Source organism: Mauremys mutica, chromosome 7 (genome assembly GCF_020497125.1).
Source record: "Mauremys mutica isolate MM-2020 ecotype Southern chromosome 7, ASM2049712v1, whole genome shotgun sequence".
Taxonomy (NCBI): Eukaryota; Metazoa; Chordata; order Testudines; family Geoemydidae; genus Mauremys; species Mauremys mutica.
The window spans coordinates 45,508,357-45,533,955 of record NC_059078.1 but is presented as its reverse complement, the minus strand read 5'-3'; the positions used below and the strand labels follow the sequence as shown (position 1 = coordinate 45,533,955).

Here is a 25,599-nt window from a genome sequence, read left to right as displayed (position 1 = left end):
CTAAAGATAGTTACAGCACTCGACCCAAGGTTTAGGAATCTGAAGTGCCTTCCAAAATCTGAGAGGGACGAGGTATGGAGCATGCTTTTAGAAGTCTTAAAAGAGCAACTCTCTGATGTGGAAACTACAGAACCCAAACCACCAAAAAAGAAAATCAACCGTCTGCTGGTGGGATCTGACTCAGATAATGAAAATGAACATGCATCAGTTGACACTGCTTTGGATGGTTATCGAGCAGAACCTGTCATCAGCATGGATGCATGTCCCCTGGAATGGTGGTTGAAGCATGAAGGGATATATGAATCTTTAGCGCATCTGGCAAGTAAATATCTTGCAACGCAGGCCACAACAGTGCTATGAGAATGTCTGTTCTCACTTTCAGGTGACATTGAAAACAAGTAGTAGGACTGAGTGGACTTGCAGGCTCTAAAATTTTACATGGTTTTATTTTTGAATGCAGGCTTTTTTTGTGCATAATTCTAAATGTGTAAGTTCAACTTTTGTGATAAATAGATTGCACTACAGTACTTGTATTAGGTGAATTTAAAAATACTATTTCTTTGGGGTTTTTTTAGTGCAATCAAAAATAAATATAAAGTGAGCACTGTACACTTTGTATTCTGTGTTGTAATTGAAAACAATATATTTTAAATTATAGAAAACATCCAAAAATATTTAAATAAATTGTATTCTATTATAATTTAACAGCGCGATTAATCATGATTAATTTTTTTAATTGTGCAATTAATCACGATTAATTTTTTTAATCGCAGTTAATTTTTTGACAGTCCTTTATCTATCTATCTAGTTTCTTTACTGAATGGATGACTGTACCAAAACATGCGTAAACCTTGGTGCCCAGCCATGGATCTAATAACATCTAATCTTGTTAGTGCAATCTATCTAACCTGATTTTAGGGGGTTTTTTTTCTGTAGAGTCCAACTTGGTGGTACCTATGTGCTAGGAGATTTAGAAGTCAGATAAAATGACAGTATATAATTTTCCTCCCTCCCCACAAATTAGTGCTTCCACAGAACTCCACCATGTCTTCGTGACTGTAAAACTCGGTGTCTTTTCAATCACACCTGGGGGTGTAATTCTACGGTTCTTTCTCAGGCAAAACTCTCCATTGGCCACAATGAGAGCTTGGCCTGAGTAACATTGTAAGATATGGCCCCACGTTAGCAAAATATGCTTTTTTTAAAAAAATAAAAAGCATTGTTGTGGCAAAAAAACTTTATTTTAGCTATGTACAAACTTCTCAGGCTTTCTGGTAAATAGAGAGCGAGGCAAACTGCGCTCTTGCCTCGCCTGCGTCCCAGTTGGAAATCCCACTTGTATTATGCAAGTGGTGTGTGTGAGCTTTCCGAGTTAGCTATTTGGCTTGAGAATGGATTTAAGTGCTGTCTGTCCAGTGCCTGTCTCCATTAGAGCCGGGCAGAAAGTGCAGAGAAGTATGCACGAGAATTCCTTGGAATTCAAACAGATTTGCCTACTCAGGACAGGGCACTGAACTGAGAGCCAGGGGACCTGGGGACAGACTCTCAGCTAGTGGATCTACCCCCCCTGAGTTCTGTTCCTAGCTCTGCCACTGACCTGCAGTTCAACACTGGCCATGTTATTTAACCTCCCTTTCCCCATCTGTAAAACCAGCAATAATGATGCTTAGCTTTCTCAGAGCCTAGAGAGGAAGGCAGTGGGTGCTGCTGTTATTTTTTGCATTTTGCTCATTTTCTGTATTTGTTACTAAGAATGTCTGGGGGAAGCTATCGTGCTGGGAATGCTCGTACGAAGGTTCTTCACACAACCGTGACAGAGATCATTCATGGACATGGGGGCCAAAAAAGCGACATTTCATGCTGACTATGGCGAGTTGGCCCTGCGCTAATCCCTACCTACCTCTTCCCTGAAAGAAAAGCAAAGAACCTGCCTCAGTGCATTTTTTCTGAAAGGTTACTTAAGACTATTTATAGGGCTGGCAGTGTATAGGAAAGCCTCAGGCATCTGCACATGTAACTGGAGAGAACTGACAATATACTTCCTCTTTGACACCAATTACACACTCAAAGCTGCCACTCTATTTTCAGGTTTCCTGTTCCACCCTGTCGGTTTGCATTACGTTGTCATTATGGGTCTAGCAGTAACAGGGTCAAAGGCTGCTGTAGTAAGGAAATGCAGGTATTTCCCCATAGACCTGCAACTTAAAACTTCCTGTACAAGATGGCTGCTGGGTTAGTGATTGCAGCTCTGAGTCGTGTTTGCTCCAAAGTGTCCTGGTAGCATAGTCTCTGAGAATGTGGACAGTTGTGAAGAGCTGTTGATAGTATTGGTCCCTCCAGTGAGAGTGTCCCTCAGGAGCACTAGAAGGTGCTGATTGTGCCACATCGGTTCCACAGGGCTTCAACTGCCCACAATTAGAAACCAAATGCATGGGGTTAGGTTGCTGTCAGGAGCCAGAGAACTGCCTGCCTTTGGGGTGCCTCACTCTCCCTCCCATCTGTGCTATAGGCTGTAAAGTCCTGTTTGTCCTTTGCTAGCATCTCCCCACTTCCCTTCCATCCATACTCCCAAGCACATGGCCAGAGAGGGGGGGGGAGAGAGAGAGAGAGAGAGAAGAAAATGCTTCTGGGACTCTCCCTGGGCAGTTTGCTAACATGTGCTCACAGGTACCACCACCGCCTTCCTCATTCCCAGGCTGTAGATGTTTGCTCTCTTAGATCTTCTCTCTCACTGCTACTCTTCTGCCCTCTTATTCTTTGAGCCTCTCCCTCCTTGAGACTCTGTTGCAACTACCACATCATTCCCTCAACATTTCTCTTCCGTTTCTTCCCCCTCCTGTATACGATGGTGCCTTTGTGAAGGGTGGGCACCCCCTCTCCTCCTCCCTAGAGATGTTAAGTTGCTTTGGGTGCTACTGCTAATGGCTTTTTCCCTTTGTCAGGGGACAGAAGGCAGTGCCCACTTTCCTTCGCTGCTGAACTTTGTTAAGGTGACACACGACGTTCTTCTTGGTTTCTGCAATTCTCCAAGAGCTTGCAAATGAGGCGCTGGTTCATTGGCTTCTTTGTGTGCGTGCCCCCAGATTCTCTGGATACTCTGAGCACAATATTTTGCTCTGTGTGAACATCTACAGAGCTTGTGAATTATTATTTCTAGTTGCCATTGACAGTGTGCCCATCTGGGGTAATATTCTGAGGGTTCTGTTCATGATCTATATCTGGTTCAACCTGCATTTTTTGGGAGAGATCACGTGGGAGCAGTAGCATGGTATTCTGGTATATGGCTAGTAGCTACCCTTCCAGTCCCCTCAAGTCTTTGAGTCCATGCAGACATATACAAACCTGTAGAACTCTCACCTTGCCTATGGATTTGGAGATTCAGCCATGGGGAAAGTTTGGCTTAATTCCACCCAGTCCCTTCTGAACTTCAGAGCCCGTGAACCAGATCTGACATAGAAATGGGTTTGTGGATGTTTTAACTGAACTGGGAAGGAGGGTTTTCACAACTCCTTGGCACCGAGGTCTCCCCTGGCTACTGTGGCTCATCCGCCTTAGAATCAGATCTTGCTTTGGCTGTTGCGTATTTATTGATTGATTTGTAATCATGGTTGTGGCCTCCACCAGTAAGAATAACCCAAGCCATGACCAAGTGTCTTTCAAGACAATACAAGACACATCAGCAAATCCTCTACTCCTTGCTATTGCAGGTGAGCTAGACCCCAGTTCAGCAAAGCACGTAAGCACATGCTTAAAGTTATGCATGTGCTTACGTGCCATTGATGTCTCTGCTGAATTGGGGCCCTAAAGATCAATTAAAAGCTTGACTAAACAATAGGCCTTATGCTCTACATAAAACTTGTAAACTCCATCCCTTGTGGAAGCTCAGGGCATCAAGTTCTGCTGGTATTAACCTACATTCAATGTGCAGTTTGTGGTACATTTGGAGACATCTCCCATCCAGATTACAATGTTAATCTTTAATCCCACCTGCCATCTTCCTGCATCACTTTAATGGTCACAAAACCTTTAGTTTGGCCATGAAGTCATCTCCCCTGCTTGTTTTGAGCGTCCCTGTTCCAACCAGCCACCAGAGTTAGTAGACATGGATTTATGCCTGATGGGATTTCCTCTTTGACTTGTATATTTCACATAGTAACCATGTCTGACACCATCTCTCTATCAGTATTAATAGCTCTCTGCAAAATACTATACACAGTCTGGGATCCTTTCAAATCCCACCTTGCCTCCTGTGGGGGCTTTTCTGCTTTGCAGAGAGAATTCCCATTGGCCAGTGCAGAGTTCTAATAATAATAATAGTAACACACACACACTCTCTCTCTCCTTCCTGTAGGATAGGAGGAATTTTAAGGCCTTGTTGCTAATTACATTACTAAGGTATCTGGATGGTCCCCATCATTGGGGCATTGGAGCACTTGCAATCTTTAAGCCATTTATCCTCACAAGCCCCTCTGGGACAGGATTGTGCTATTGCTCCCATTTTACAGATGGGGCCAGAGAGAGAGAGAGGCCCAGATCCCCAAAGGCATTCAGGGGTCTAACTCTCTTAGAGGTATGTGCCTTTGAGGATCTGGGTCTGACTTGCTCAGGATGGCTGTGGGGGGACCAAAAATTGAACCCACATCTCCTAGTTCCAGGCTAGCTCTGTCCTTCCCTCTCCCGAACTGCTGTTTCTCACAACACCCTGGCGAGGGAAGATGGTCGTTATTAATATCCCTATTTTACAGATGGGTAAACTGAAGAACAATGTTCTTATTGACTTGTCCAAGGTCACACAGCAATTCAGAGGCAGGATCAGAATGCAAGAGTCCTGGATCCCAGGCCTTTCTTTTAATCAACGAGTAGTATCCGCTTCCATTAAATTACCCCCTACTCCCTACCATCTCCTCCCCCCCCCCGAAACACACACGCAGAGACAGGGACTAGAGAATATTTCATAGTGCTCAGAACCCCCACCCTTTTTATGTAGGATTTAGTGCTGTAAATGCTGGTAAACAGCGGTCCCAAGCACTCAGCAAATGGTGCAAACTTTGGCTCTTTCTGGTACTCTGAAAAGAGATGCGAGGGTTTTACTGAAGATTTTGCTGGGGAGTAAAAATCCCAACAGCCTATGTTAAATTTCAGCGCCCTCCTTGTTGGTAACGGATTAGAATGCTGGACTCGCTTTCCTCTTGCCGAGAGGGAGCGGAGCTGGCTCAAAGGGGCAGGTAAGACAGTGCCTGGAACATACATAAACAATCCCAAACTGGGCAAGCGGCTGGGTTTAGGCTTCTCCTGTGACATCACTTTAAATCCAAATCCTGTTTGGCCTTTGTGTCTGATTTAACAGCACGACCGAATATTTGCCAGTGGGGAAGCCTCGTTTCATTGTGGAGAATATAAGATGATTCAAACACAAGAGCTGATAGTTTCAAGTAACTGAAACTTACCCTTGCCGTATAAAGCGTTATTGTCTGGTCACAGAAATCCTTCTGTCCTGGAGAGCACAGCTGGGAGGAACATAAATGCGCCTCTCTTTTTTTGTGTGTCTGTTTGTTTTAAAATCAGGGCTCTCACAACAGCTTTGTCAGGGGACCCTAGCTCTCTGCCGGCGTTGGCAAGAGACAGATGCATAGTATGGGTGGGAACATACGCTGCTGAGCCCCACAACTGGAGCTGCAACACAAGGTTTCACTGATTACAGGACAACGTCTGCTCACCTTTAATCTGGAGTATTAAATCCTGAGCAACTCCATTGACATCCATGGACACTGAGTTTGGTTATTGACTTCAGTGCATTCAGGATATGACCCAGATGCCGGAGTATTACTGGGAAGAGACTTTAGCTTTCTGTAAATAATCCCCAGTGCAACCAAGTTCTTAAGCACGTTGCCTAACTAAACACATGAGTTTTCCCATTAACTTCAGTGGGATTACTTGTATGCTTAAAGTTAAGCACGTGCTTAAAGTGCATTGCTGAACTGGGGCCGTCATTTGTTGGGTCCTGTTTTGTAGTTCATATGCAGGCAAAATTCCCATTGAAGTTAGTGAGTTTTGCCTGTACAGTGAAGGTAAGGTCAGGCCCTCAGTGTGTTTTACGAGACATCTTCCTGTATGAAATGTACTCTAGGAAGTCAACTTCCCTTGTGCTCTAACACTGCTGGCTTCATACTATCGCCACCATGGTAAGTACTCGATAAGCCAGGTCCCATGCACGGTAGCCACTACAAACTGTTAAACCACCTGGCCTGAGCCAACGTTAGGGAGATTTTGCTTCTATAAAAGACCTGTCTCTTGGTGTAGAGACCAATCCTTATCTCCTGTAATCAGGCTGAATTCTAGGCTCTACCAGTGTCTATTTCAGATTGTCTCTGCACCCTGGATTCATCTGTGGTGTAAAACCACTGAGGCCAATGGAATTATATCAGGGCTGAATTTAGCCCATTGTGTCCAGGATATCAAGTGGGGAAATATACTCTGAGACAAGTTTTGCTCTGGCACCCTGCTTTCCACCCAGCTATCTGGATGGATTTACACCAGTGTAACTGAAAGCAGAATTTGGCGGCAACGCTTTAAACAGTGTGCTAAATACCTGGGTTTGTTTATTTTGTTTTTTAAACTACTTTTTCTTTATATGTTTTGATACCACTCAAATCTGCCTGTGCGATGACAGAAGTGTGCAACTATTGTCATCCAACAATAGTCCAGCAGTATGATAAAGGTAGGCTTGGCCGAATTTTGATTTTTATTTTTTTATATTTCGAAAGCTAATATCGATGTTTGTTTATTTTTAAGCATTTTAAAAATTTCTATTGATTTCAATTGTCACAATTGCAGGAAAGTTGGGGTCAAACAATGATTTTGTGAGTGCGGATATTAAGCTTTAACTTTCTGAATCTCTAGAAACCATTAAAACACAAATCGTCAGCATCACCTGTGAAAATATACAAAGTCAATATCCTTAAATCAACAAATCGTATCTGTTTTTCCTATTCATAAATTAGTCCATTTGTAACAAGCCTCATTCAAAAGTCTGAACCAAGTCCTCAAGAAGAATTTTTCCTTACTTTGCCTATGTGTAAATTTCTGTTATTATTGATGGAAATATTTTTCCCTCGGTTTGCGTGTGCACGTTGAAATCAACATTTACTGACTTTATCAATAAAAATCTAATCCTTCCAAGTTTAGCTAAAGGCCACCAGAAAGGCTGTTACCAGTAGGGATGGGGTGGTAGCTTTAGACATCAGGTACACTGCCCTTTGGCGTATTAATTTAGAAGCAATTGAATATATGACACACTAGCCACACACAGCACTTAACTATTTTAGAACAGGCCCAGAGAGTTTGCTGTGTGAGCTTGTAGGGGTCTAGTTCTATACCACAGCTGAGCAGGTGCTGAGTGCTCTCCATTGCCATGGGACTTAAAGATGCTCAGCCCCTGGGAGGATAAGGCCCCGCAGCAGTAACAACAGGGTGATGTGCATGTGTAGCTAGATCATCATTTTCCAGCCACTTTTAACTGCATTCGTGAACTGGGGGAAGGCTTTATTTTGAAAGCATTGAGTGTTAGCCTAGCTCCATTCCGATGGGAGCCAGTGGGAATTTGAACACTGATTTCAAGAGGATCTGAATTAAGCCAATGCTGGATGCTTTTGAAAAACCCAGCACCTTAAATGTAATGCTTTCCTGGTTTGTGCTAGCCAAGTGCAAAAGGAAATGTCCTTTTAATTTTGTTTGTTTATTTACTTTGCAAACCACACCAACAGCTCAGTTGCATTTGCTCAAATCGCTTCACTAACTCGCCCCTTCCCATCCTTGTGGAATCCTTTTTTGGGATGATGCAAAGAATGCTAAATTTCAGGGGACATTTAGGAGTGAATGAACATGCGGGCCTTGAATGGGAAGAGTGCCTTCCGTCTCTCTTGTTGGTGATTGTGATTTCACTCAACCCAACAGAGACACCGTGAAGGCGCAGTTCTGATTTCTCATTATAAAGTGAAAGATGTTTAGGCCCCAATTCAGCAAAGTATCCCCATTCAGAAAGGGGGCTTAATTTTAAGTGAGTGCCTAAGTGCTTCCCTGAATCAGGGTCTTAATTTGTACAGAGTGGCTTATAAGTGCCAGATTCTGCTCATATTGAAATCAGTGGATGTTTTGCCACTGATTTCAAAGGGAGCAGAACTGGAATAACCCTTTGTAGGAATAAGCCAAGGTTGACCAATGGTTTCAGCTACATCTCAGCAATATTTGCCAAAGACAATATAAGAAATCTGTCGTTAAAAAAATAAAGTTAAAAAAACTGCCCTTGTCTGAATCTGAGAGGACCTGAGCAAGATAAAAATTGTCTCAAATGTTGCAAAATACAGTCAGTGCTAATTGTCTTTAGACAGCTGTATCTTTTCCTCTACCTTTGGGATCTTGCATGTTTGTCTGAATTTTCACCACCTTTCAGGGCATCTTCCGTCTGAGTGAGACACACTTCCATTAGAGAAATGTCATTGCCATTAGCGGCACAGGTGTTTACGAAAAGAAAAACTACAACTTTCTCTTTTTTTTTTTAAGCAAAATCCCAAATATCTCAAATGTTTTCTGAGCTGGAGTCCAAACCTAAATCCTTCTGGACAAATGCCTTTTCAAGACATTGCAGTGAGCCAGTACTGAGTCCTCAGATTCCAAGCCTGGTGATAAATCCCTCAGTTTGGGCAAGGAAAAAAATAGATATGTACAATTTTCAATAGAAAGGCTTTCTCTACTGGGTGAAGGGTACACCTGGGGCAAGTCACTTTGATAATCCTGACCCCACAGGGGCGTTGTGAGGATAAATACATTGAAGACTGTCTGAGGTGCATGGACACTAGAATAATGGGGGCCATATAATTACCATGGATGGAGCAACCCTATCTGTTGTAAGAGTGTAACTAAGGGCACAATTTAGTCCTTTGTCCTCTTCTCTTAGGGTGACCAGATGTCCCGATTTTATAGGGACAGTCCTGATTTTTGGGTCTTTTTCTTATATAGGCTTCTATTACCCTCCAACCCCCATCCCGATTTTTCACATTTGCTGTCTGGTCACCCTATCTTCTCTTCAGACAGAAAACTACTGATCTTCCTAAAACCACAGAACCAATGAACCATATTTTGGATGCCCCCTCTCCATAGGTGGAGGTTATTTTATATAAAGGGGTTATTTTATATTTTAACTTGCTTTCTCCATAAAAGAATACATCCCACTTGAAACCAAGGAGAGGAAGGACTACGCCCAACGAAGTACCTTCAGATACAGGCCCAAAGCAGCAGCCTGGGAAACAAGAAACCTGTCCCTGATTAACCAGACATGGTGTGACTGCTCTCTGATGAGTCACTCTGAAGTGTTGAGTAAGAAGATCTGCACCACAGATACTGTGTTTAGGGAAGTATGGTAATGAACTGCGTTGCCCAAGCAGCATTTGTTGTAACACAAGCTGGAGAGCACTGAGGAAGTGAGATCTTTCGCAATGATAAAGGCATTCATCATGAGCCCCTTTCTTGACAGAAGTGTTGTGAAATGTATTAGCAACAAGATGGTTTATTTTTAAACTATATCTATTTGACATTAATGACGAACTTGGTTTTTTCTCCCTTATAAGTACAGCTTTGAGGTCCCTTTGCAATGTGCAGGGGAAAATTGTGACCTGTCTTATATGCTTGCCTAGGGTGCTATACTAAAATTGGAACGATACAGAGAAGGTTAGCATGGCCCCTGTGCAAAGATGACATGCAAATTCGTGGGGGTCATAAGTTCCTTCACTCCCCTACAATGCATTGTGGCCACAGCTGCGAGAAAACTCTTGGTCTAGCCTTGAGCTGTCTCTCCCAGTGTCTCTCTCCCTGGATGGATTAGGCCACTGCAATTACTGGAGTGGGAACTTTACTCAATTGAGGACCACAGAATTTGGCCCTGTGTTATTCTGGGTGTATATTACCCAAGCAGCAATTTGATCTAAATACCTACGATATCTAGATGCAGAGCACTAGCAGTGGCACAGTAGACATTACTACAGTCTCATGAAAACCCTTTGGGGTGGGGGAAGGGGAGTAGACAGAACAAAGCTAACAAATGATTGTGCCATATACAGCCAACCTTGCCTAAACCTAATGATATAAATCATAGGAAACCCAAATTAGAACATCTTCCATCTGGCCTGTTGTAGATCGCTCTCCCACTGGCAAAGCAAACCAAAAAAGAACTCTTCACTCCATAAGATGGGGGCAGGGTGGGAGCCGGGATCACTCAGCAGCTAAAAATGCACCTAGCAGCCAAGTTGTTGGAATGTGGGTTTGCAAGAAGGGATATAGAGAGGCAACTTCCTTTAATCGTCCGAGTTTCCCCACCACCCCACCTAATTTACCCACCCCACCTGCCTTCAGAGCCCCCTAACGCTGTGGATTAATTACCCAGAGAGGCCAGGGTGAAGCAATGACTTCTTTGTGCCCATTTTCTTTCTTTCTCCGGACTGCTTAAGGAGTCGTGTGGGACCATTTTGGAGGAGCAACGTGGTGGGCTGTTTGTATCAGCACCCTATTGATGTCCATCATGGACATCAATAGGGTGCTGATACAAACAGCCCACCACGTTCTATATAATAACTCCTGCTACTGCTTCACCTGCCATCCACAGGGCTAAATCTTGAGGGCTCTCCGGAGGCCCCCTCTCTCTTGAGATGTCAGCTGACCTTTTGCTGCACATCCTCTGGCATAGCAGGAATATCTTCAGACAAAGAGCAAACCAGGAACAGATGTGGAAGTTTAATGAGAAGCCTCCAGGACATGTGTGTGAGAAAGGACAAGTGATTACAGCTGCCTCTCGTACCAGGGAACCAAACGATGTCTGTCGGCCGCACGAAAAATGATCTGCATGGGAGAAAACATCTGTACCCAGGCTGCTGCTGGGGAAGTTGCCCAAATACCACAGTGACTTGCCCAGTGGTTGATCCGGAAGGCTCCCCTCTCCCTTTGCCTCCTGGCTCTGTGTTTCATAACTTTCTAGCCAGGGGCTATATTGCCTGCACTTCCCTCTGTATTTTTCTGTGACTTGCAATGCCATGTGCTAAATAGACTGTGATGTGCTGCTTACTTCCAAGGCACTGGATCTATCATCCCTGGTGTAATGGAACGTGCCCTGAGATCTTCTTCAGCCTTTCAGGACACTGCAGACTTCCCCAGATGACCTGCTAGCTGAGTGCTCGGCTTGTAGTGGCATCCGACATGTTCCCACAGCCGACACCGGAGTCAGGGCTCTTATGGGAGCTGGTCAGTTCAGTGTATGACCTAAAATGCGTGCATGTGCAACCTGGCCTGATTAGATGATGTCAGAAAGCCAAAAGCAATCAGCAGGAAGGAGGCGGCAGTGTGATCCTGGGAATGACATGCTGGCCCGGGAATCAAGAGACCTGACTTCTAGTCTTGGCTCTGTCACTGGCTTATATGAGACCTTGGAAAAGCCCTTTAACCTCTGTCCCTGATTTCCCTTATCTGTGAAATGGGGAGATGGAGATTTCTGCCCCACTGTAAAACACACTGGCAGCTGTACAGCAGCTCTTGCTTTTTATTTTTCTTGTCTTTAAAAAAAAAAAAAAAAAAAAGGCCTGTTGGGCTTTTTTTAGACCCAGAATTTCAGAGAACAGTTTGGGGATAAACAAACAAAGATGACACCACAGAGAACAGTTGGTCAAATGTAGGATAGCTGGATTCTGAGCTAACTATGGAACAGCTTTGCTAGCATGGAGCAGAAGGAGAGGCGGTTTATGTGTTTCAGCATTTGGACTGCTGCATGCTCTGATAGATGTCTTTAAGATTAAGTTAGTATTGTTCTTATTAGTAATAAAACAGTATGAAAGGCCCAGCTAATCTGTCTAAAGGGTGAAAACAGTCCAAGGCAGAGCCTCAGCTAATGTCAGTTGTCAGTGTCATTAATACACCAGCAAAAGATCTGCCCCTTTTGTGAATAGCTGCTCCAGAATTTTGTTTAATTCATTTTGGAACTGCAGGAAGCAAAGAAACGGCTTTGGCCAAGATTTTGGGGACCCCGCTTCAAGGATCTCGAGGGGACTGATTTTCGGGAAGTGTCTCAGCATAGTCACTCAAAATCTAGGCACTTCTGAAAACCTTGGCCCTTAGTTTTTAAATGAAAACCATTGATATTGGGTATGTTCATGGGTTAAAGTGCATAATGCCTAGAGTGAGCAAATAATTTTTAATAATTTATAGAATCATGGAATCATAAAATCGTAGGACTGGAAGGGATCTCGAGAGGTCTTCTGGTCCAGTCTCCTGCACTCATGGCAGGACTAAGTATTATCTAGACCATCCCTGACAGGTGTTTGTCTAACCTGCTCTTTAAAAAGTCCAATGATGGAGATTCCACAGCCTCCCTGGGAAATTTATTCCAGTGCTTAACTACCCCGACAGAAAGTTTTTTCCTGATATCTGATCTCTTCTCTTATCTGATCTCTTCCCCTTCTCTCAGGATGGCTGTGAGCAGATGATTTCCTTGAATTTATTCACTAATTGACATCATTGTGCAATTTTTTGGTAATTTTTGTGTTTACTCTGTGGCTTGCTATTCAAACCGCAAAATCCCACCTGGGAGCTGTGTTGCTTCATTGCGATTGGTCATAAGTAAAACAATATCATTTCTGTTTCCTGATTGTATAAACAGATATGTTTTCCTGGCACAGATCCTGGTATGAATAATCATCGCAAGTGAAGTTAAAATTCCCACAGATTGTAAACTAGGTGAAATTTTCTGGGCTGGGTTTGACTTATTTTTGGATATAAACTCCCGCAAGCATCAGGTGAGGGGAACCAAATGAGTGAAATCCAAAGATGAGGTTCTTATCAATTCCTTGAACTGGCACAGCTGAGCACTGTGCCGCTGTAATACTGCATGCCCATGCTTGGAATTCCCAAAGGGAGGTTACCGGATTTGCCTTGTTTTACCTATTGCTGCAACTGAATGACAGTTCTCCTACAGGGTGACTTGGCTGATTGTGAACAGGTGTGGCAACAGAGAGATCAGTAACAATGGACAAATTGATCTCCTTTCCTCATTTTTGGGGAAGTATATAGCTCCAGGGGGGCACTTTCATTCAGAAGTCCAATTTGTATAGGGTGAAAATGGGCTTGATTTTCAAGGTTCTGGTCTTCTCTAATGCCAAAGCTATGGAGGGCTCAGTTTATGTAGTTTTAAGTATGAATGTGGAACTCCGGCTTTTGTGTGGCTTGCTTTTCATTCATTCTCCTCTCTGGGGTGTGGTGTTAGGATGGCAGCGTGGTGCAGTCCACTAGAGAAATGCAGTTCCTGGTACTGGAAGCTGCAAGAGAACGTGGGGGTTGAACGCCGAACTGGCTTAGTCGTTGATTTCCAGTCCAGAATCAGGGAATGGGTGGACGACAAGAAAAGATGGCCCTGGGGCATCAGAGGCCTAGCGTCCCTTGAGTGTTGTGCTGGGAACCTATTCTCCGGCCACAGTAGAGTGGTTATGTTAGCCAATGAACTGAGTTCTCTCAAGCTTTGGCCTATACCCCCGGTCTTGCCAGCCCTCTTGTGTTACTAGAACCCCTGCGCTCAAGTCAGGGGTTTGTGTGTGTGAACAGGGACAAACAAGTGAGGCGGAGACCTGCGTTCTATTCTGGGTTATGCAACTGACCTGTTGTGGACCTTAAGCATGGCATGTCACTTCTGTTTGCCTCAGTTTCTCCATCTGTAAAAGGGGGGAGATATTTCACCCACCTTTAAGAAGGCTAAAAGCAACTGTAAAGTGTTCTGATGATTATTGCCCAGGATCGAGGGTGCTGGCGAGGCAGAATGCGCATTATAGTTGTGCTAGGCATGTCTTGTTTTATGGCAGTTAAGTTCATAGCAGAAAGCCCCGTATCGGGCTGTTTATTCCTTATCCACTCCACCCCTTTTATTTCATTTCAAGTGGCTCTAGTACTGCTGGAAGGTGCTAGCCTGAGCACCTTGTCCCCTGCTATTCACAGACATGCAGCAGAAGGCTCAGTGGTGGCCACATGGGATTCCCTGCCCCAAAGTCGTGCCCTGGCCTTGACCTCTAACATGGGACTGCTGAGCTGGTCGAGGGGACAAAGTCCATGCAGCTGCTAGGCCCTAGTGGGAGCCAGGGAAGGAGCAGCTCCTTCTTGCTCTGCCTCTGCCCCTCTCCTGCCCTCCCCTCCCTGCTCTCCAATCTCTTCTTTCCCAACCAGTCAGGTCCTCAGCTCACCTCATCTTTCCCCTGCTGCTGCTGCTGCTCTGCAGACAGTGGTGAAGCAGCCCTGGGCTGGAGCTGTGGAGGCGGGGAGAAAGGCAACAGCCTCCCAAGTCAACCAGCCCCATTCAGTACTGAGCCCCAGGATCTCCCACCAGCCCCACAGGCAACATCCCTACCCAGGATCCTCCAACCCCAGTACACTCCAGTGTTTCCAAAAGCACAATAACACCACACACCTCAACCCAACACCTTTTCAATGCCCCGCCAGCAACAGGCCCACCAGCACCCATATTCTACCTGCCATTTCATGCCAGGATCCCTATCCCACAGTCCTTTGCAGACACACAAGATTGTGGGATGTGGAGGGTGGTGGTGGCAAGAAACCACAGGTGGTTTTCAGGTCCCTGGTGCTCAATAGGGTTTGCTGATGAGGGGCTTTATGGTCTTTGGTCTTTGGATTTCCTGCCAAGACATGGGTGGCATTGCAGATGGAGGATGGTAGAGACCTGTCTCCTAGCACCTGAGATCATCCTCTCATTTCATTAGCCCATCAGCTTGTACATTCTGTTACTGGAGAAGCATTTGTCATGTTTGGGAAGTTTCTCCGGGATATCCTTGCCCGTGCATGTACGGTGTGGCTAATCTTCCCCTTTATATTGATCAGTTTTTTCTTGAGTCTCACATATTAACACTCCCATAATTCATAAAATAGAGGTCAGCTCAGCTGCAGCCTTCCACTTTGCAGTGAGAGGCATGGGCTGAAGCCAACAAATCCATCACCTTGCACTCAGCTTTCCAATACACTGATAAATCTGGGCTGTCCTAGAGGGTGTGACAGAGAGAGCCTCATTCTAGATCACTCCTCCAGCCCGCTGCACTCACCAAAATCAGACAGGGTGGGCAGGATTGGTCACGAAATACGTAAGCAGTGGGTTCATCTGTATGTAGAATGAATAGCTACAGAGTTGTCATATTCACCATCTCCAGCTCATTCTTCATTATGCAGCGTATCTAGCCTCCTTTTGCCCATGTAGCTTTGGCTGTTTCCATCTCTCAAGGTCTTTAAGTTACAACTGAGTAGGCAGCTCCTAGAAAGGAATTGTTTGAGATTATCTACTTCAAGCATCCTCATTTAGCACAGTATTATAGAATCATAGACTTTAAGGTCAGAAGGGACCATTATGATTGTCTAGTCTGACCTCCTGCACAATGCAGGCCACAGAATCTCACCCACCCACTCCTGTATCAAACCCCTAACCTACGTCTGAGCTAATGAAGTCCTCAAATCGTGGTTTAAAGACTTCAAGGTGCAGAGAATCCTCCAGCAAGTGACCCGTGCGCCACGCTGCAGAGGAAAGTGAAAAACCCCCAGGGCTTCCGCCAGTCTGCCCTGGAGGAAAATTCCTTCCCGACTCCAAATATGGTGATCAGTTAAACCCTGAGCATGTGGGCAAGAATCACCAGCCAGACACCCAGAAAAGAATTCTCTGTAGTAACTCAGATCCCACCCCATCTAACATCCCATCACAAGCCATTGGGCATATTTACCGCTAATAGTCAAAGATCAATTAATTGCCAAAATTAGGCTCTCCCATCATACCATCCCCTCCATAAACTTATCAAGCTTAGTCTTGAAGCCAGGTATGTCTTTTGCCCCCACTGCTCCCCTGGGAAGGCCGTTCCAGAACTTTACTCCTCTGATGGTTAGAAACCTTCGTCTAATTTCAAGTCTAAACTTCCTGATGGCCAGTTTATATCCGTTTGTTCTTGTGTATTTCTAATTGTTTCCCCTGACTTGAAATGGGAACTGCAGGTGCTTTGATAAATAGGCGGACAGGCTGTCTAATTTCTATGGCCTTTACTTAAGTGCATCTGCATCCCCTGCTTGAAGTGTTATTTCCTGCATCTATGTGCCACAGTGTATCACACCAGCCAGTCCTATACGTGGCAGTGTGATGTAGTGGATAAAGCCCTGGATTTGGACCCAGAAGACCTGGATTCTCGTCCCCTCTCTTCCACTGCCCTGGTATGGGAAAGCGGACAAGTTATTCTTCTTGTTTCCCCTTAGGCCCTGTCTGTTTAAGTCATAAGCGCTTCAAGGCACACAGTCTCACTGTGTCTGTACAGGGCCTAGCATAATAGGGGCCCTGCTTTCCATGGGGGGGTGGGGTGGGTCTGTAGGCACTATTGTAATGCAATCAGTTTTTCTGCTCAAAAGGTGAGGAACTGGGACAAGGTTTCCTCTTTCCTTTGCTTTGCTGATGGCTTAGCCAGTGATGTGTGCTAATATTATAACATGAGGCTCCCACTAAAATTTCCTCTCTTTGCCTGTGAAGTTATATACCAGAGCGCTGTGTCCTTGCAGACCAGAGGGATGGGGGCCAAAGCAGGGGATCTAGTAATTTCAACAAATGCTCTTGTGACGGCTGTCTTCTTGGCCAATACACCAAGGACCTCAGAGCATGAGCTGCTGGAGCCAGTGCTTTGTGACAAATCCTACCCTCCATGGATCGCACAGAGGGGGCCCTGTAACACACACTCGCCAGTTACAGTCAGGCCTTGTTTACGGAAAGTCACGAGAAAGTGTAACAAGCAGGGAAGTGCTTAGCATAGAAAGACTGGAATGATTTGCTTGCGTCCGAATGTATCTGTCCTTAGAGGGGCTAATGTTAAATGAAGAATGGGAAATAATGTGTAACATGCACAAGACTTGAATGAGAGGGGAAAGTGTATGTGAAATGCATGGAAAGCACAAATGAGAAGCTATGCTCTTAATTTCTGTGGCTGTTGGATTTTTCCCCCTGAAAGCAAGACTCCAAGATCAGTGGGATCATGGAGTGAATTCGCATGGACTCCGGCTATGTCCTCACTGGAGCTATAATTTCCAGATCAGCTAGAAACATCTGTGCTAACTCGCTAACAATAACGGTGTAGCTGCAGAATGATGGGCAATGGGAGGGACTAGCTGCCTGAGTATATACCATTTTGATTTGAACTTAAACATGTGCTTGAAATTAAGCATGTGATTTGGTGCTTTGCTGTATCTAATTCTCTTTAAAAAAAACAAACGTCATGCTCAGATTAATTTTGTTTCAAGGGAGAGTTAAAAAAGAAAAATCTATGAAGACAACCAACCCCCTGTCTAGGGTTTTGTTTTATTTTTTAAAATATGTAGTGTATTCCATTTAAAATCCCTTTTTTTGGTGTGCAATGCAATGAAATTTGTGTCTGGGTGGCTGACAATGAATATATCAAGGTGCAGCCAGACACACACTAAAATTGAGCTGCAATTGGCTGAAAAACCAGATTTAAAGATGGAAACATATAATTGGAAACATTGTGATGTTTCACTCCATATTCTTTATGAAAATATGCGTATGACATAACTGAGATGTACTTTATGCAGGATGGGTCTTGTAAGATATCATTGGAAAGGTTACGATTTACTGAATGTGTTTAACCAATTTGTGTGCAGGTATCATGATTCATTTTTGTATCTGAAGCTGGGAATATTGAGAATATTGACCATGTCTCTGTATTTCAAATGTGCCATGTTCGATGAGGCAAAACAATGATAATGGCTTATTGAAGAAATGCACACAAGCACAAGGATTACCCCAGGAACTGTGTGCAATAGAAACCTCTCAGAGATATCCCTATACAATGGGAACTGTTTGACTCGGGTTAGATAGTTCTATACAATGGGAACTGTTTGACTCAGGTCACAGTGAAAAAAACGTTCCAGCAAGTGAGGGGGAGGTATAAAAGAGGGACAATGACAACATGGCAGGTCCTCACTCTCCCTACAACAACACACCTGAAGACACCTGAGGAACCAAAGACTGAACTGTGAGAAGTGATGGTCCCAGGCTAAGATCTCTAGCCTGTGTAAGAAAACCTGGGAAAGCCAAGGCAACTTGGGCCATAAGGATCGGCCAGCCTGTTTATCACTCAGGGTGAGAATTTGTTAATTTGTATCCTACCTATCTAGTGTGTTAAGCTCAGTCTGACTCTGCAACTTTTGTTTACTAAGGTAATCAGCGTGGTTTTGTTTGCTATCTCTTTAACCACTTACATTTCACCTTTTGTAGTTAATAAACTTATTTCTTGTTTATAATAAAACCCAGTTTATGCAGTTTATAGCTCGGGGGGGGGGGAAGAAGTCATGCACATCTCTGTCACATTGAGGAAGAGGGCAAATTTTATGAGTTTGCACTGTACAGCTATTTCTATACAGCGCAAAACAGTATATTTGGGGTTTGTCTCCGACAAGGGGTGGGGGAGCCCTCTCACACAGAGCTGACTGCAGCGGGGTCTGGCCCTACCTGTGTGTGTGCTGCAAGAGTCCAGCGAGCCTAATTCAGCAAAGCAGGGAGAGGGAACCCAGGCTGATTGAGCAGGGGAGGCTCAGTTAAACCCCAGCTCATCAGGTGGCATCCCAGAAGCAGGGGTCTAACCCGCTCCACATACAAATTAGTATATGGCTGACAACAGGTTTCCACCCAGCACAAATTAAAAGAGTTTTAGTTACCTGAAGGCTGGGTTTAAAAACAGAAGCAATAGTTGCATGTTAATGCTACGCAGAGCAATAGGCAGCAAAAAGTTAGAGAAGGAAAAGACAAAGCTGATATTGCCAATCCCAAGTGCCCAAGATCATGAGATTAGCTTAAAAATCATCTGATTTTTAAAAAATAATAGTCGCTCTGCCCACTAGGCCACAGTGCCTTTGCAGGCCTGAGTTTCTTTAACTTGAAACTAAATGCAGTGCTGGTTAAAGATGCCAGTTTGTTTGACTCCTGTTCTGTTAATTCCCTCTGAAGCATCTGCCATTGGCCACCGTCAGAAGACAAGATACAGGGCTAGAAGGACCACTGATCTGGTCCAATATGGCCACTCTTATGTTCACTGGGATAATGGCCTCTTTGCACAGGCAGAGCAGCACAGCGCTGCTGGAGCATGGCCCAGGATCGGAGCCAAATTGAATCCTGATTGAGCTGAAGGAACTGCCTAAGGGGCAAAGAGGGAAGTTTAGTCTTTAAACCCATTTTGCCCTTGGCCCATCTGCTGAGTTTCTCTTTCTTTGAAGGACACCTTTCCAGAGCTCAGTGGCTGTATTTGCTGATGGCTAAAGGCTGAGACGCTAAATAGGCACCAGGTTGCTGGAAGATTATCTCTGCTGCTTACTGGGCCATCCTGAAACGCTTGCTGTTCTCCTATGTCCATTACATGGCGTTTTTATCCATAAAGGCCAAATAGTCTTGGGCCTTCCACACCCATGCAACCTCATTGCTTTAGCTGGAGTTGCACAGGACTGATCACTGCCCTCTGAGTATTATGGATGCCGCTGCCTGTGTACGGGGATAAACAGGGGACTTCAGTCTCCAGGGCTAGTTATCAAACAAGTTTCAAGAGTGTTCAGATCTGTTAAATGGTATTTTTAAAATCTCACACACACACTCCACCACCAGATTTGCAGTGCACCTATTGCCTGTTTTTTGCAGAAGCCATGAAACGCACCCATTATTATGGAAATAGCCTTGGAGCCAGTTGCTTGCCCATACATTTTTTTGAAAAGTGAGCAAGCTAAAGAGCAAGAAAATAGCAAGGGGGTGGGGGTGGGGGAACCCAGCAAAACTCCAAAGATGTAGCTACTTCCTACATCAATGTACACAATCGCCAGGTTCTTTTTGGTTAACATTTAGAGGCTGTATTCAGAGATCTTTCTTAGCCTATCAAGACTCAGGTAAATAAACTCTAGAAGAAAATGCCAAGATGAATATAACAGAGGCTACGAAGAGACTTGGCCAGCAGCATTGCTGTGAGTAAGGACTTGTGAGCATCTCCGTTACAATAATATCTTATGTTGTTGAAAGGCGCCCTATTGAGAGGTCTGAAGACCTCCATGGGGGAGGCAGCGTGATCCAGTGCATCAGGCCAGGATTCAAGGAGGCTTGTGTTCTGCCTGCTACCAACTCCCTGCATGACTGCAGCCTTGTCATTTAACCTTTGTGCGTTGTCACTGCACTCCTGTAAAATGAGGCTGATGATGCTTGCAGCTCCTTTGTAAAGTACTTTGAAGTAAGTGTCTAGAGGACCAGTGCACCTCCTCTGAATTCCCTAGAAAATGAGGTAGGTTAGTCATCACTCCAAAGAGGCAAAGTCTTTATTGATGTGTTCCCATGTTCCGCTTTGGGTTAGAGTGTCCGGTTCTTAATGAGAGGTGGAACGCCCCAATGCAGAGGCATGAGACCTGAATTAATCATTGAGACAGGGATGGGGATTGCAATAGAGACGGTCAGTTAGCTCCTTGGGGCAGAGACAGCCTTTTTGTTGTGTGTTTGTACAGCATCTGACACAGTGGACTCTTAGCCCAGGACTGGAACTCCTAGGGATTACTGCAATGCAAATAAGAAGAAGAAGAACAGCTTTTTACATCATTGACAATAGCCAGAAATAGCATAGGGTGACTAGACAACAAATGTGGGGGGTAATAGGAGCCTATATAAGAAAAAGACCCCAAAATAGGGACTGTCCCTGTAAAATCAGGACATCTGGTCACCCTAAAATAGCAGCATGGGACAAGCTGGAAAAAGAAAAGTGCTGATATTCTCCCAGACTCCATCCACAATATAGGCTCCACCCACTACTGTCGCCATTCACAGTAGATTGTGCAGAACTTTCTAATGCAGGTGTCCCTCTTTTTTTCTTGTGTGCTTTGTAAATTAAGTTGTCATGGGATAAGAGGGAAGATCCTTTCAGGGACTGAGAACTGGTTAAAAGACAGGGAAAAAAGAGTAGGAATAAATGGTAAATTTACAGAATGGAGAGGGGTAACTAGTGGTGTTCCCCAAGGGTCAGTCCTAGGACCAATCCTATTCAACTTATTCATAAATGATCTGGAGAAAGGGGTAAACAGTGAGGTGGCAAAGTTTGCAGACGATACTAAACTGCTCAAGATAGTTAAGACCAAATATCAGAGGGGTAGCCGTGTTAGTCTGGTTCTGTAGAAGCAGCAAAGAATCCTGTGGCACCTTATAGACTAACCCTGCTAGAACAGGGCCTCATCCACCCTGATTGATCTAACCTCGTTATCTCTAGCTTGCTTCTTGCTTGCTTATATATACCTGCCCCAGGAAATTTCCACCACTTGCATCCGAAGAAGTGGGTATTCACCCACGAAAGCTCATGCTGCAAAACGTCTGTTAGTCTATAAGGTGCCACAGGATTCTTTGCTGCTTCTTAAGACCAAAGCAGACTGTGAAGAACTTCAAAAAGATCTCACAAAACTAAGTGATTGGGCAACAAAATGGCAAATTAAATTTAATGTGGATAAATTGTAAAGTAATGCACATTGGAAAAAATAACCCCAACTATACATACAATATGATCGGGACTAATTTAGCTACAACTAATCAGGAAAAGAGATCTTTGAGTCATCGTGGATAGTTCTCTGAAGACGTCCATGCAGTGTTCAGCGGCAGTCAAAAAAGCAAACAGGATGTTACCAATCATTAAAAAAGGGATAAAGAATAAGACAGAGAATATTCTTGCCCTAATATAAATCCATGATACACCCACATCTTGACTACTGAGTACAGATGTGGTCTCCTCATCTCAAAAAAGATATACTGGCATTGGAAAAAGTTCAGAAAAGGGCAACTAAAATGATTAGGAGTTTTGAACGGGTCCCATATGAGGAGACATTAAAGAAGCTAGGATTTTCAGCTTGGAAAAGAGGAGACTAAGTGGGGATATGATAGAGGTATATAAAATCATGAGTGGTGTGGAGAAAGTGAATAAGGAAAAGTTATTTACTTGTTCCCATAATATAAGAACTAGGGGTCACCACATGAAATTAATGGGCAGCAGGTCTAAAACAAATAAAAGGAAGTTCTTCTTCACACAGCGCACAGTCAACCTGTGGAACTCCTTGCCTGAGGAGGTTGTGAAGGCTAGGACTATAATATGGTTTAAAAGAGAACTAGTTAAATTCATGGAGGTTAAGTTCATTAATGGCTATTAGCCAGGATGGGTAAGGAATGGTGTCCCTAGCCTCTGTCTGTCAGAGGGTGGAGGTGGACTGCAGGAGAGAGAGAACTTGATTATTACCTGTTAGGTTCACTCCCTCTGGGGCACCTGGCATTGGCCACTGTCGGCAGACAGAATAATGGGCTGGATGGACCTTTGGTCTGACCCAGTATGGCCATTCTTATGTTCTTATGATCAGCAGTGAAATAGCTAACAACATTGCCTTTTAAATTGTTGCTATTAGGCTCTAGAGTCAACACCCCCTTAAAGAGACCAGAAGCCATTCACAGCTCTGCAGACCCAGGCAGATGAGACAGCATTGCATCGGTTTACACTTTGCCTACATCTTGAAGGCTTCGTCTGCATCCATAATAGCAGGAGGCTTTTAAACATAAAATAAAATAGAGGCTTCGAAGCTGGAACATGAGACAAATCACCATGGGATAATACTGGCTTGCAGGCCAACAAGAGCTGGTAAAACTCAAACATTCAAGTGTCAGATGCCCCCAAATTGTGAGATTGGCTTAACAATCCTGTGATATTTTTATAAAAGATGTAGTTTTGGTTCTTTAAATGTATCTTCTGCTTCCTGAGTCTTCAGGATTTACTTGCTTCACATCTTAAAGGATTTTCCCTGCAAGGGCTAAAAACTTCTTTTTCAAATGAAAGCTGAGATTCTTCTGCAAATATCATGAGACTTGCAATGAAATCACGAGAGTTGGCAATGTCAGGGGCTATCAAAATCTGAAGCCTTAACTCTGAGTCTCCATTGTTCCTTTCTAAGATGAGATGACAAGGGTATTTAACTTTAACATTAACATCAAGCCTGGGCTAAAAAGCAAATTGAATTTTTAATATATGTGTATATATAAGGTCATTAAAAACAGAGATTGTGAAAGCCTGAGATCTGTTCCTAATTAACACCAGTTCCCATTCCAGAAATCATCCCATTCAGCAAAAGTTAATCATCTTTGCTCATACATATTATACACTCCAAGAGGGAATGAGTCACTCCCATTGAAATGTCTAACGTTATGAAATCCAGTGTGACTGATGCAACAGCCAATCAAGCTCTTCAAACTGGCCGGGACCACAAGGGGCACAATGCAGCCCTGGTGTAAGTGAAAGCAGCCTGGTGTTGACTTCACTGGAACTGTGCCTGGTTGCACCAGGACAAATTTGGCCTCTAGTTACTGAAACAACTTGGAGAGTGAATGGCGCAAGAAAGAATTGGGCGGGTTTGTGAATGGAAAAGGCTGGAAAGGTACAGTAGGGAGAGAAGAATGGAGGAAAAGTTTAAGTAAACAAAACAGAATAACTAAGCATATGTCAGCCCAATGGTCTTCTCCTGTTCCTGGAACTGATTATTCTTTCCTAGCCAGAGTGGGAAAGGGCAGATCTAATGCAGGAATTAAGTGACTTGCAAGGCTCTTAAAACAAAGTGATTCAGTATAACTGTTTCTGTAGGCCATTAACAAGTCACAGTGTTGGGTCAGATTCTGCCTGGCACTGTGAATAGACAGACAGCCCCTGGCCAACAGATGGAGCATGGGGCAGAGGATGGCTAGACCCTATACTAACCCATCTGAAATATGACAGAAAGGCACCCAGCAGGCTCTCTGAGCTGAAGAGCTACAGAGAGGCATTATGGGACATGGCCTGTGGTCAGAACACATGATCCACATGTTTACCTGCATGTGATTTGAACCATGGCTTCTCTACACCACCCCTCTGCAGGTTATTCTTACCTGTCCTTTAGTGAGAAGCAGATTGTCCAATGGGCAGTTGGGCACAGGGCTGGTCCCAGCCAGAATATGGGCACACAAATACAGGCTTTTGCAATGTAAGGTCTAGACTCTGTTCTGAGTTGCACTGGTGCGAATGTGAAGTCTATTGACTTCAGCAGAACAACTCTGTGTTTACACGGGTATAACTGAGATCTGAATCTGCCCTCTGATGGGCTTTACTTGTAGCTGGTGCAGTCACATGGATGTAGCAATTGGACCAAGCAAGCCACTATTTGTGCAGTCTCCCTCATGCAGCCAATGAAATTGTTACATGCAAATTAGCTGTAGAGTAAGGGTTGGTGATTTGAGTTACTTCTGATCTCACAATTGTAGCGCCACCTCTCCACCCAGTTACCTTCTTTCATGCCAATCTGCTTACAGGTGTTGATGGACAGGTCTGGGTTCTTCTGGATCCCGCCATTCATTCAGCAGGGTGTATCTTCTTTATTTTTTCCTATGAATTTGTTTGGTGGTGCCTCCACCCCACTCCACCCTTCCTGGCAGGGTTACCAGGGCAGCTTGGGAGGAAAATTCTAACCACAGGGTTATCCCCACTTACTTGCCAGATAGTTGGAGATTTCCAAGAAATAACACAAACATCTACAATATATTCAACACAATAATTATATTAAACAGGAGACAAATATAACATAACAGAGTAAAACACTATTTTTAGGGTCACTGGTGATTAATACCCATGACTTTCCCCAGTCACGTGACCTGATGTAGCAAATGTAAGATTAATGTCCCGTTGGAACGCATACTTTGTTGGGGCCCTTGATGATCTATGAGCACAAAATTCTTCTCTGCAATGGTCTAGCAGTGTGGCTGACTGGGTTCAGTACAGCCCAAAGGACTCACAAGTAGGAGAAGGTGGTAAATCCCTCCAAAAGTTTAATATGGAGCACGTTATAAAAGCCCCAAACCCTTACTCCCTGGCTTGAGGACACAGTTCAGGGAGTAGGGGCTCCCCAAAACAAGTTCCCTGACTGACTAACCAAAACTCCATGAATGATCCTCAGGACCCCGGCTTGCAGGAGCTGGCAGACGGAAACCCAGACTGGCAGCGGGCTGAGCAGCCAGCCCCGCTCAGCCCACTGACGGTCTGGGGTTCCGTCCGCCGGGCTCCTGCCAGGCGGGGTCCTGGCCGCTGGTCAGCTCAGACCGCTGCTGGCTGAGTGAATGGACCCCCCAGGCTGGCAGCAATTTTCAAGTGGTCTGCAAAAAAAAAAAAAAAAAGTTTGAGAACTGGGTTAGAGTTCATAGTGTTCTGTATCTTTTGTCTAATTAATTTGCTTTCATTTTTGTGTTTGCAAAAGGATGCTTTGTTTTCAAAGGTCCTAAGTGTTGTGCAATAGTTCAGGAAGATAGATTCACTGAGCTGCTTTCAGTTTCTCCAGTATAAATCCAGAGTAGCAGTCATCAATGGAGTTACTCTGGGCCTACACCAATATAAGAGAAAGCAGAAACTGGCCTACTGTGTTTTCCTGTGTGCACTAGGGTTGCCAACCCTCCAGGATTGGCCTGGAGTCACC

At 44.4% G+C, this 25,599-nt stretch overlaps 1 long non-coding RNA gene and 1 other non-coding gene across 2 annotated transcripts; one reads left to right on the top strand and one right to left on the bottom strand.

Moving 5' to 3' along the window:
* Window positions 1–9,678: 9,678 nt before the first annotated feature.
* On the top strand, window positions 9,679–9,781 carry LOC123375227. The gene has a single exon (XR_006581349.1). It is a non-coding gene; the product is annotated as a U6 spliceosomal RNA (small nuclear RNA).
* Window positions 9,782–13,686: 3,905 nt separating this feature from the next.
* LOC123373782 lies at window positions 13,687–24,251 on the bottom strand. Its single transcript, XR_006580856.1, has 3 exons — window positions 24,026–24,251; window positions 15,132–15,337; window positions 13,687–13,739 (listed from the first exon to the last, which is right to left on the bottom strand). It is a non-coding gene; the product is annotated as an uncharacterized LOC123373782 (long non-coding RNA).
* Between the last annotated feature and the right edge of the window lie 1,348 nt (window positions 24,252–25,599).